We start from the raw sequence: 12,995 nt of genomic DNA, 5'->3' as shown, positions 1-12,995 counted from the left end.
CATTTCCCTCAGATCTGTAAAAAATCTGTTGTAATGGATATTTTAGATATTTTCCCTATATAAACCACCCGAATTCATTGTTTAAAGGGTTGGTTGGTTGATAATCCTCTTGGGGGACTCACACTGTATGTTTTTTGAGATTTTTCTATAATCAAAGACTGCTGAAAAGCTTGGAGGATGGACTGTCTGTTGTGTTATTAAAGACTGAAGAGTGATATATAGAATTCTTGTGCTGCTACATGGCCCAATAAGTGTTTCTTACCTCTGTTTTCAATTCATATATGTTTATATCGTACATATATCACCATCTAAGTTACAGAAAGAAAGATTAGCTTAGAATTTGCGTGGCTGCACTCTATGCTCAGTTTCTGTGATTTCTATATGTTTTCTTCTGATTCAGGCATAAATATGAATTCCCCATGGCTCGTATTTGCTCTATTTCATTCACGTATGAATGTTATTTAGGAATTCTTGACTGCTCCTAGATATAGTTCACTCACCTTCCCTCTGTTAAGCTGAATGAGAGATTCTTAGTTGCCTTTCATTCCTTAGCCTTCACTCCATCCTTTTTAGCTTGAAAGATTGTTTCATGAGCAGCTATCCTGCTCTATATTCCTCTTGTGACCAAGAAAATGCACCAGCAGCCCTACTCCATGACTCCATGCCCAATGGTTTGAACCTCTCACACGATGCATGCCTCCCTACTTGAAAACATCAATCGTCCCACCGAAACTTAAACAAAAACCCAAAGAATCATATAACTAGCCTAAAATCATCATCAACAAAGCTAAATCATAAAGAGAGAGCCCTCTCTGATTGTAGGTGGGCTAGGACCTGCAGTCCAAAAATTGGTCTGTGGTTACCTCGGCCGTATCCCTTAAGGAGCTTTGGGACAACCTGAGTGATAACAGATGGGTCCCATTAATAGGTATATTTTGAAGTTCATTATGCTATCCTATAGCACTTAAAACTATCATTTTCTCACATTAATTCACATTCTTAGTCATAATATGCTTAGTAAGAAGATTAAAAGGGGTTTGTGAGATTGTGAGGCCTAATGTGATTAAATTTCAGGAAAAAGAGGCATTTTTGAAGCATTTACTCTACAGGGACTTGATGGAGACAACCAAGAGAGAATCTAGGGGGCTTGCCCTCCTCCTTAACTCTCTAACTCGAATTAGGATCACAGGATCCTCACTCATGGCTTGAATTCATAACAATTGAAGGATTCCAAGTCCATGTCAAGATCAAGGAGAACCAGATCCACAATTCTCGAGATCTTGGAGGGAATCATTCCTATTTTCAAGGGATCTACCATCATCTACCTTTTTGTATAAATAAACCAGCTGAAATGCTCATTAGGGTTCGATATTTTTATTCATCTAAGAGTAGCTATTGAGCCTAGTGCTTGACATTGTTATACTTTCATGTGTATGAGATTACTATTTTTTGCTAATGAGAAGTTTTCCATCGATCTACATCTGAGCTAGTTTTAGAGGGCTGAAACCTTTGGGTTTGGGCCCAACCTAGAGGCTTTAGCCCCTCTTCTGTATTTCTTTCTTGTTCTTATTTCAAATCATTTCATGTCTTTCTATTGTTTCTGTAGATGTTAAGCTATAAAAACTTGTGATTGCAGGCTTGCCTATCACCTCTCTTGTGGGAAGAGTGATTGGAAAGATTTACAATCCCAATCCAAAAACACTTTCTTATGATATCTTAGAAATAAATAGATTTTAGTTGTAATCCTTTTGCATGTTTATTCTCAGAAACTTAGGAGTTAGTTCAGTGATCACTGTAGTTTTGTGGAATAAAATGGATTTTAGTCAAATTCAACTCACCTTTTCCATGATATTTTATCTCACTATGTTATTGGTCATTTGATGTGTGCGGTTGGCTAGCTATAGGGTTGTGTCGATCTGCAAGTGTGGGCACATATTTCCATATCCACATAGAACTTTCCATCTTCTTCCTCTGCACCTCACATCGCTCCCAAACTCGGTTTACATAGTAATTCTATTAAGGCAAATAAAGGACATTGTGGGTGATGAGCACCAATATTGCAGCAAGAATACTGCAACTCTTGGGCTACCAGATTTACTTTATCAACTCGAGGTTCGTACAAACTTGGAGGTGATAGTGTTGTATACACAGGTAAAAGTGATGGTTCTGCCTTTTGTCACTGTTCAACTGGTGAGAGACCACTAGGGTTTTCAAGCTAGACTTCTATGGATTCAGAAGAAGCTTCGTTCCTTGATGAAAGAAATATAAATCTACTCTAAGAGAGAGTTGATCTACTATAATAATGAAAAAAACTAAAATTCAATGTTAAGGCACACCATTTCCTAATTAACTGCTAAGAGCTGCTTTGCAATAATGCTAAATTAACATGAACAAAATGCTACTATCATAAGCATGGAAGTTAAAAACATCAAACATCACTATTATGCATGTAAAGGACTATCATAAATGTGTTTGACTTTTTATGCTTTTCACGAAAAATCAAGTGTGCAAGCTAATCTCTTTTAGTGATGTGGCAGGTTCCTTAGGGATGCTAGTGGATACCTGGAAGGTTCAGGAGATGGTTGGAAGGTTTGGGAGACCCTTGGGTGACTTGGGTGGCTTCCTAGAGGTTTTTCCTCAATTCAACCTAAAAACAAGCCACTATAGGAAAACCTACAGGATGTACTAGAAACCTACATGATTCCCTATTTTTCTACAGGATACAACCGAGAGAAAAACGATGGGTGTTGGAGGTGATGGAAGGCTTAGGGAAGGTGGTTTATGAGTGGAATGGAGTGAGAAAATGCCTAGGATCACTCAGAACCCAAAACCAAGTTTAGGAGATGGTTGGATTTGTTCAACATGCTTGGGGGAATTTCTATGTAAAATGATGAAATTAGTGAAGGTCTTGATGAAAACAAGGAATATTTGTGGGTGGATGAAGTTGGAAGGTGGTTACTTGCTATGAGATCTCTTTCTACTTCTGAAGTACTTGCTCTGCATCAAACATGTGTAATTTCCAAAAATTCATGTAAACAAGAAGAATTCTCATGAGCTAGAAAAGCAGAATTTAATGAACTAACTGTCTACCTTATGCATGAGGAAATTGTTGAATAAAATGGAATCATGGATGAGATCTCCTGCAATAATGAATATAGAAGATATGGCAATGAAATCCTACACTTGCAAAACTGATCAAATGCTGGTTCAAGTACAATAAACTCTAAATCCTATGAAAGAAATGGAAATCTATCTCTTTGGGGCTGCATAAGGGTATTTTCCTAAAATCATGATCCAAGAAGGAAGAAGTGAGGCCAGGACACCTACTGATAGCGCTGTGGTGCTTCTTTTATCCCTTCTAACCTGCTACTAAAGTAAGGCACAAATGGAAGCAAACTAATAAACAATTAATCAAATTTATACTACTTGCAATGAAATACTTCTAAAGACAGTTTAACCATGATTCTATGAAAGTAAGCTAAGCATACAGATACAAGAAGAGGAGTATTTGCTGCTATGGTTGGGCCCTAACCCAAGATCTTCAGCCCTATGAGTTAAATCAGTGCTGGATCAAGAAAAATCTCATTCTTATTACCAAAACAAAAAATTACGTCAAAGTCTTCCACAAGTCTGGAGCTCGAAAATAACTACAGTTTTTACAACAAAAATTCAAATCCTAATGAAGCTCTAGGCCTCTCTACTTATACAACTGAAGTCCCCAATGAATTCCTTAAATTTAGGGAGTCTTGTATCCCAAACTCAAGATGAACTAACCCTTTATCTATCACTTTCTCGACTGCCTTCTGATCTTCATGACTTGGCTGATTGCACTCCGAGCTGGTGGTATTAATGGAGGACTATTCTAATGGGGGAGGAGTAAACGAGGAGGATTTACCTCCTACAATCTCTCTCCCTTGTCCCATCTGAGTTTCAAACCTTAGTCTTGCCAAAATTCCTTGATTTTCTCTTCCAAACCTGCATTTAATGAATATTAGTTCACTAGGAATAATATCTCACTTTAACTCATCTCATAAACAAAGTATAATCAAAACATGTAATAAGTTATGAGAAGAGTTGGTTTGACTAAGCTAGGAGGTGAACTAAGGCCCATATAATTACCCAATGATGAGGCTCATCATCACCCCCCTACTAAAAGTGTTGCTCATCCTCTAAGCAACTCAATCAATATCCATGCCTTTCATAGCTCTAGTGGCCTCCTTGACATCCCATGCCTCTGTTGTGGTTTCCTCTTCTTGTGCATAGAAACCTGCCTTCTTTTCTACCTCCTTCCACTTCCTCATTTCTTCTTCTTCATTCCTTCCTTCTAGCATCCCTAAGAGCAGTGGTGGACTGAGTCTCAAGTCAATCCAGTTGACTTTGAGCCTTTGAATAGATTGCTTGTACATGGGTGTCCTATTCAGTGCTTCTCTCATTCTTTGAGGAGAGTGGTACTCTCTTATCTTTAAACTGTATGGCTATGTGTTCCATCTCCTCAGGAAAGCTTGCATGTTGTCATCCCCTAACAACCTGAACATGTCCTTAAAATGTGTAATTTCTTGCTCTTGGGTAGCAAGATACTTGGATGCAAGCTGAGGATCATTTTCAATAAAATTATGTGTACTGATGAGGGCCATTGGATTGGACTGCTCATCTCTAATCTTAAGAGGCTCTATTGTTCTCTTTCCAATATCTTCTTCATTTCTGCATCCCTTGATTCCTCATGGTTAATCCATGATGCCAAAGCCATCAACTATAAATCTCCTAGCTTGGAATTAGGGTACCATGCATTCATGTCTATTAAGGCCATGTTATGCAAATAATACTCAGACATCTTGGCCCTATCTTCCAATGTACTTTTATCACAAAGACCAATGAACTGTCTATAGTATTGAAATGGCATAGTGCCTCTCTGTGCTAGGGTCTTGATTTGGAACTGCAACCACTATTCCTTAAGGTATAGGGCATAGGATTTTTCTGGAATCCTACACTGGATTGCTTCCAAAGAGAGACTGGCCATGGATTCCAATTAATTCTCTCGTTCTTGTAGTTGTCCTTTCAACCATGCATTTTCTGTCTCTAACTGATTTTTTCATTATGGCTTCTCTGTCTCTCAAGCTACTTAGTTATATGCCCATCTCCTTGAGCTTCTCCTCCATGTGACCAATGTCCTCCACCCCCTTGGACTTGGCAATCTACATCCATCTATGAGTTCTGGCTCTCTCCTTCTCAAGCTCAAAGAATAATGGAATAGAAATTTTTTATGGAATGACCTTTCCCCCTTCAATAAATTTGTAGTAGGAGTCAAGGTTAGGTTGGGGGCTAGGTTCCCTTAGCTCTGGGTCCTCTTCGTTAGTTTCTTGGTGTAGGCTTCCCTCCTTATCCGATTTTTGAGTCTCCTATAGGTCCTATTGTGTATCCTGTAGGATTTCTTTTTCTTTGGATGAGGTGGATCTAGTTACAGGCCTTCTCACATAGGTGATAGGAGACTTAGGGGAGGTTTGTGCTGAGGATCCTCTTTCTTGAGTTTTCATAGGAGGAGGCATTTTCTCCTGCTGTTTAGGTGAGTCCTCAATTATAATGGGAATTTTGGTTGGAGTTTGGGATTTTCCCTGCCTTATCCTTGTAGATCCTCATCTTGTTTATCAATTTCCTCTTTGTCATCTTCTTTTGTTTATTTATCAGCCTATTTCTCTTCCTCCTCTTCTTCTTCCTCATCTCTCTCCTCATCTATCTCATCTTCATCCTTCTCACTAACAGTAGGACTAACATCATATGTGAGGCCTTTGATATCCTCCTCGGTTTGCATGTCTCTGAAAATTGACCATTAGATAGGAATTCTAAGGTTGTGGAGGGTTTCCCGCCTGCACCTTTATGCATGTGTCTATCAGTGATTGCAGAAGGAAGTAAGGTATGTTGAGCCTGTGGTGAGGAGGTGTTTTTGCTCCAAACCTCAATTCTTCAAGAAGCCTAAAGTGATATCCATAAACCACACTATACCTACCCTCACATGATATGTATTTGATAAGGTGGTAGCTTACCTCATTCCAAGGATATGGTAGGCTTCTTCTCCTTACTCTATTCTTGTCCTCAATGTGCTCCTCATCCTTTAAAAAGAATTTCTTCTTGGGATTCTGGCTATCTCCCTTGTCTTCCTTTCTCTAAGGCACTCCTAGGGGAAGTGTGGTAATTCTACTTATGAGTTCAGGGGTGAGCTCTATGGAGAGGCCTCTCACCACAACAGTGGCATGGACTCTAGTCAGTTGCATGAGGGAGAGAGGAAAATCTCAGGCCACTTCATCATCATACCCTCTTAATTTTTCAAAATATCCCATCCAATTATGCCTTGTGAAGATTTCTAACACCTGAGGGTGTTGGTGGATTCTCACAGTGTTAATAGGCCACCTTCTATTAAACCCCCCTGTCATTTTGGTTGGTGAACTTTTATGAGCTGAGATGGTTGATACAATTTTTAAATGCAAAAGTAAATAACTAAAAGAATTTTGGAGACAATTCCCTTACACAGCTACCAAATTCACTCAATACTAGGGGATTTTCTTTTCAATTCACTTTGAAAAAGGGAAGTAATTATAGAGCCTACCTCCTCATAGTGTTTGTTGTAGCCAATCCCTGTGTTTTCCCCTCTGAAACTCCTCTCGACCAATCCTGTATACTATTTGTCTGTATCATGTAGGATTCATGTGCGATCCTATAGGATTTCTTGTGTAATCCTATAAGAAGTCCTGCACAGGAGAAAGATGGAATTTTCCTCTTCTGTAGGTTTCTGGGTTATGAGAGTGACTTTGCTAGAGTGAGCCTCAAGGAAATGAATGCATGAGGATCGAAAATTATTTCCTCTTATGGTTGAGTTGGGTGAGGTGGTCCCCACTACCACCTCATCATTCCTCTCTCCTCGTAATCAACTCCAACTTCATGCATCCGTAACCTTAACTACTTTGCTATTTTGCACCAATCTTATTGCTTTGGAAATTCTTGAAAAAATAAAAAAAATGAACAATGCTAGTTCTTTCATGCCTCGTAGGACTAGGGATAACCAAGGGAAATTCTTACCAAAAATCCCAATCCCATCAAACAGTCAACCTTCATTCTTCTTCGATGACTCTCAAAATTTCGTCTCTGACTACAGGGGCATTGTAAAACCCTTTAAGAAAGCCACCTGAAATTTTTGAAGAACTTATAGGAGAAGAAGAACCTATCTTACTTACCCAAACTATGGCTAGAAACCAGAACATTGAGATTTTCCCTATCAGAGAAACCAATGAAGAGGCCATAATGAAAAATATAATCCCTTCATACCTTCCACATTTCCATGGCCTAACCTATGAATATCCTTACACCTTAATGTTTGAGTCTGTTGTTGTATATAGGACCTATGAATATGCCTCTATTGAGTAGAAGATGATGTTGTTTCCTTCTACCCTCAAAGATGCACCCTTGCATTGGTTTATGAGTCTACTTGGAGGCAATGTCACTACCTGGGCCCAAATGCAACAAACCTTCAATGATAAATGCCAGTATTACTTTAGCTCCAAAGAAACAAAGGAGGAAATATTTAGGATGACCCATGGACTTGTTGAATCTTTGGAGAACTATGAGGAGAGGTCTCAACTCAATTATAGGAGGGTCAAATGTACCCTTGATACTGAGTCACTCAAGCTAGTTCTTCTCTGAGGGATCAAGGAAGATGTAATGGAAACCCTCAACATTCTATTTGGAGGATATATCTACCAATCTCCTTATGATGACATCAAAACTATATTAAAAAATTACTCTAGAGCTACTAGGAAGAAGAGTAGGTCTAACCAAAGCTTGGTTAGTTCCTCTCCCTCCACAACATCCATTAAGCATGAGATAGGGAATATGCTGGAGGATTTCAAGAGTGAAATGTTTCATACCTTTGCCCTACAAATGGATACTATGCAAATCAAAAGAAAACAAGAGGAAGAAAAAAGGGCACTAAATATTTTCTTCCTTAGATGTACTAAAAGACATCTTATGAATGAATGCCCACTGAATGTCATAGAAGCTTGCCTAGTATTTGTTGAAAAATGTACAACAAGAAATGTTAAATTTAGAATGTGCTAAAAAATGCATGTCTAAAAATAGTAGTTTGGCCAGTGAGGTCATTAGCCACATTGGGAAAGAGGTGAAACCGCTAAAAATAGAAAGTTCTAAAAATAGCATTTCTAGGTCCCTTCCTATTTATAGCAGTCCTTATTCTATCTATAAGAAGTAAAATTATTTTTTCTCTTAACAACAGTTGGAAATATTAATTAATTAATTCAGTTGAGTTAATTAGTTAAGGAAATTAAACTTGAAGTCTTTGTGAGATCATGCAATTATTTTCTCCCTTGATTTAGGAATTTATCCCTTAATTAAAGGAGATAAGGTTTAGTTCTATAATGAGAGAATCAGTCGACTTAGTTCTAACTAGTCAAGTTTAGTTAGATTATTTTAACAAGTTGTTAAAATAATAAAATATAGTTTGTTAATGCTTGCATGCATGTGACAACTATTATTTTAGATAACTGAGAATTCACTCATGGATAACTGTTGCATGTCAGTTCTGTCAGAGATCCAGTTGAGATCAGATGTGGGACAATGTACTATCAGATGCTTGGATATTTCTAGTAAGTATTCCTTGCATGGAGAAGGATCTATTATAGGATATTGGAGGACTTGTGGCCTATATATTGAAGCCTAGGTAGTCCATGATTTTCATCTTTTGATTGAAGATCATCAGAGTACAGAGAGAGTAGGATAGCTATTGAGCTGATTCTTTTTGTATGTTGAAGAGGATTTCCACTTGATTGATAATACATTGTTTGGGTTTTATGCTGGTGCTTTCCCTAGTGATATATTCTATGTTATGTGTGATTGATTTCTCTTGATCAGTTATGCATGTTTCTACTTGATGTTGCTCATGAATTCGATTATGCTTTCGCTTAATGTTTTGTAGAAGTAGAACAAGTATTATGCTTTAGGACATTGCATATATCGATTTGTTCTACAGGTGAAATTTCTACATGGTATTGGAGCTAGCTAATTTTTAGGGAAAGTTCTACATGGTATCAAAGCTAGCTGATTTGTAGGAAAAATTCTACACAATTCTACATGGTACCAGAGCACAGGTGATCAAGCAAGAACAATATACTGAGAGGAGATTTCAAAGTTTTGAGTTTTGGGCTGAGAGTTTGTAGAGAAGATCTGAAAATTTATGTACAAAATTTTCAGAAATAAATAGCAGATTTGGATTCCTTGTGGAAAAATACCCAAAATAAAAAAAAAATCGGCTGAATCGGAGTTCGGATGAGGGAGATATCGCTGATTTAAAATCAACTCATTTTCTAGAAAATTTCGTGATGGTGGGAAAGTGGAAATAGATTGGTGTGCTAGCCAAGAACCTGTATGCACTTGAGGTACAAGATGCATGCAAAGCCTTGAGGAGCAAGGCAAAGGTTAGAGAAATGGTGGTTGAGAGGGAGGGTATATTACCTCTCAACATGCAAAGCCAGAAGAATTCTCAGACGATTGTGGAGGAGCCACGATTGGTGCAACAACTTCAGGAGGTTGTGGAGCAGCCACAATAGGGGAAGCTGAGAGGAGATCGAGTAGAGACATCTACTCATGTAGAGACCTCCAGTAGGGGGAAATTTCGAGCCAGGTGGGCAGAGGGATCACATACAGCCATACCTCCAGGTAGGAGGTGGGGCGATGTAGAGTGATTGTCCCAAGGAGGAGGGGCAGGATCCTTGAGGTACCCAACCTCTTAGATGAGACCTTGATACAAAAGCCTCGATGTGGAGTAGCAGGAACTGACTGATTGGGTAGAGACAGATGCGGATGTAGCGGCAGAGAGAGCGACAGTGTAGGGAATCCCAAGACAACACATAGCTAGTAGGCTGCAGCAATGCGAGAGGCACAAGTGTTTTGAATAGTGCTAGGTGGCACAGAGAGGTGTGCAATGGTACGAGATGCATGGAGATGTTGCAGTAGCATAGATGTCAAAGAGGGAGCACTTGTCAGTAGCAGGTAGAGCTTCAGCATCAGAGTATGTTCCTGGCCCAATAGAGTGGTTAGTTGGGAGTGTTTTTGTTCCAAGTGTTATTGGAGCAAGTGGATCAGGTAGATGTGTTGCATGCAGAACATTCCAGAGTTATAAGATCAGGTTCAAGAGGAAGCCTTTCTTGTTGAGAGGGAGTGTTGAAAAATGTACAAAAAGAAATGTTAAATTTAGAATGTGCTAAAAATAGCATGTCTAAAAATAACATGTCTAAAAATAATAGTTTGGCTAGTGAGGTCATTGGCCACATTGGGTGAGAGGTGAAACTGTTAAAAATAGAAAGTTCTAAAAATAGCATTTCTGGGTCCCTTCCTATTTATAGCAATCCCTAGTCTATCTATAGGAAGTAAAATTAATTTTGGTCTTAACAGCAGTTGGAAATATTAATTAATTAATTCAATTGAGTTAATTAGTTATCGAAATTAAACTTGAAGTATATGTGAGATCATGCAATTATTTTCTCCCTTGATTTAGGAATTTATCCCTTGATTAAAGGAGATAAGGTTCAGTTCTATAATGAGAGAATCAGTTGACTTAGTTCTAACTAGTCAAGTCCAGTTAGATTATTTTAACAAGTTGTTAAAATAATAAAATATAGTTTGTTAATGCTTGCATGTATGTGACAACTATTATTTTAGATAATTGAGAATTCACTCATGGATAACTGTTGCATGTCAGTTCTGTCAGAGACCCAGTTGAGATTAGATGTGGGACAATGTACTATCATATGCTTGGATATTTCTAGTAAGTATTCCTTGCATGGAGAAGGATCTATTATAGGAGATTGGAGGACTTGTGGCCTATATATTGAGGCCTAGGTAGTCCATGATTTTCATCTTCTAATTGAAGATCACCAGAGTACAAAGAGAGCAGGATAGCTATTGAGATGATTCTTTTTGTATGTTGAAGAGGATTTCCACTTGATTAATAATACAATGTTGGGGTTTTATACTGGTGCTTTCCCCAATGATATATTTTGTGTTATGTGTGATTGATTTCTCTTGATCAGTTATGCATGTTTCTACTTGATGTTGCTCATGAATTCGATTATGCTTCCGCTTAATGTTTTGTAGAAGTAGAACAAGTATTATGCTTTAGGAAATTGCATATATCGGTTTGTTCTGCAGGTGAAATTTCTACAGTATTTGAAGAGAACCATGCAACAAACAAATGTCCCTCTCTGCTAGGCCTAAATTTTGTATACCAGGGAGGAGTAGAGAGTGGGTCAAAACAACTATGCTTCATTAACCAAAGGAGACCCCCAAGGCCTAGACCATAACAACAAGGCATCAAAGGTGCACATTATCCTCACTAAAATCCGAATTAGAATGCATCTTTCCTTCCTTGGTACCCTTCTACTCATCCATCATCGTCCACACCACCTCCTCGGCCTTATACTCCTCCATATCCTCATAAACTTGTCAACCATCATTTTCAGCCATATCCACCCCATTCTTCCCAATGGGGCAACCCTTCACAAGGGTGGAGGCCTCAAACAAACCATCCTACTTCTTTACTGCTTCCACCCTAACCTCAACCACAACTAGTTCATTATAGCCCACCTAAGCAACCTCGAATTCCTACTCAACCCAATTCGAAACCTAACAATAAGAAAGAACAACAGGCCTGCAGTGGAGAGACATCCTATCCTAGTTATGCTGTGGAAATCCAAGAGATCAACCTTCGGTTAGGGAGGGTGCTCCCAGATAATCACCCACCTTCTCCACCTGAATATATTGAACAAGAGAAGGAAGAGACTGCCCCTCAAGTCAATACACCCCCCATCCTAAAGAGGTTGAACTTTTGGGAGAATTGAATAATTTGTGTGTCAATATACCCCTTCTCTAGGCCATTAAAGATGTTCCCATCTACAAAAATATTATTAAGGAAAAATGTTTCAAAAGGCCTGGGAGAAGAAGAAGAGATACCCCCACCATCAATGTTGTTGGAAAATTATCTGATCTAATGCTTGGGAGGGTGATCTCCCCAAAATACCTAGACCCTAGTAGCCCAGTAGTGGATGTGCACATTAATGGCATTATGGTCCCTAATACCCTGATTGATCTTAGGGCTGCAATCAATGTGATGACTAGGGAAACCATGTTGAAGCTCAATATCCAAGGGGCTTTGAGAAAGACCACCACAGTGTTGCAGCTTGCAAACAAATCCATAGTAGCTCCTAAGGGAATTATTGAGGATGTCATGGTATCCATTGACTCATGGGAGTACCCTACTGATTTCATGTTCCTCCAGTTGAAAACCAAGTTTAATGGCTATCCTCTCATCTTAGGAAGACCTTGGTTGGCCACTTTTGATGCCTACATTAGCTATACGGTTGGAACATGACCATCAAGAATGGACATTTGTCAAAAAAACTTGTGTTGTATCCTCCTACTCAACCTTCTATTGAACATGATTTACCCATATGGTTAGAGGATGAGGAAGAGGATGAATTATATCACACAAGCCCCTACCCCGTTTGCACTCTAGATACTGTTATAAGAGGGCGACAACTTGATGAAGATGACCTTATTGACCATATCTTACATAACCAACCTCCCACTACCATACCAGTTGATGGGTTGCTGAAAGAATCTGAGAGCAATCCCTGGACTGACTTGTGCTTTATTGACTGTAGCCTAAAACATGTCAAGATTGTAGAGTTTGGCCCATCCAGAACTCTAAAGGTGAACCCCTCTCTCTTGGCCAAACAAGAAGAACAATTGTGCAATTTACTAAGGAAACACCTTGATTATTTTTCTTGGGATTATAAGGAAATGAAAGGTGTGCATTCCTCAATTTGTACTCATCATATTTACATCAAAAAGGGATCCAAGCCTATGTGCCAACCCCAGAGAAGGATGAACCCAGCTCTTAAGTAAATTTTGAAAGAAGAATTACAAAAGATATTTGA

Source organism: Pinus tabuliformis, chromosome X, assembly GCF_031772625.1.
Source record: "Pinus tabuliformis cultivar Carrire ecotype Pingquan chromosome X, CPIR1, whole genome shotgun sequence".
In the NCBI taxonomy this organism is placed as follows: Eukaryota; Viridiplantae; Streptophyta; class Pinopsida; order Pinales; family Pinaceae; genus Pinus; species Pinus tabuliformis.
Note: the sequence above shows the minus strand (reverse complement) of the source record.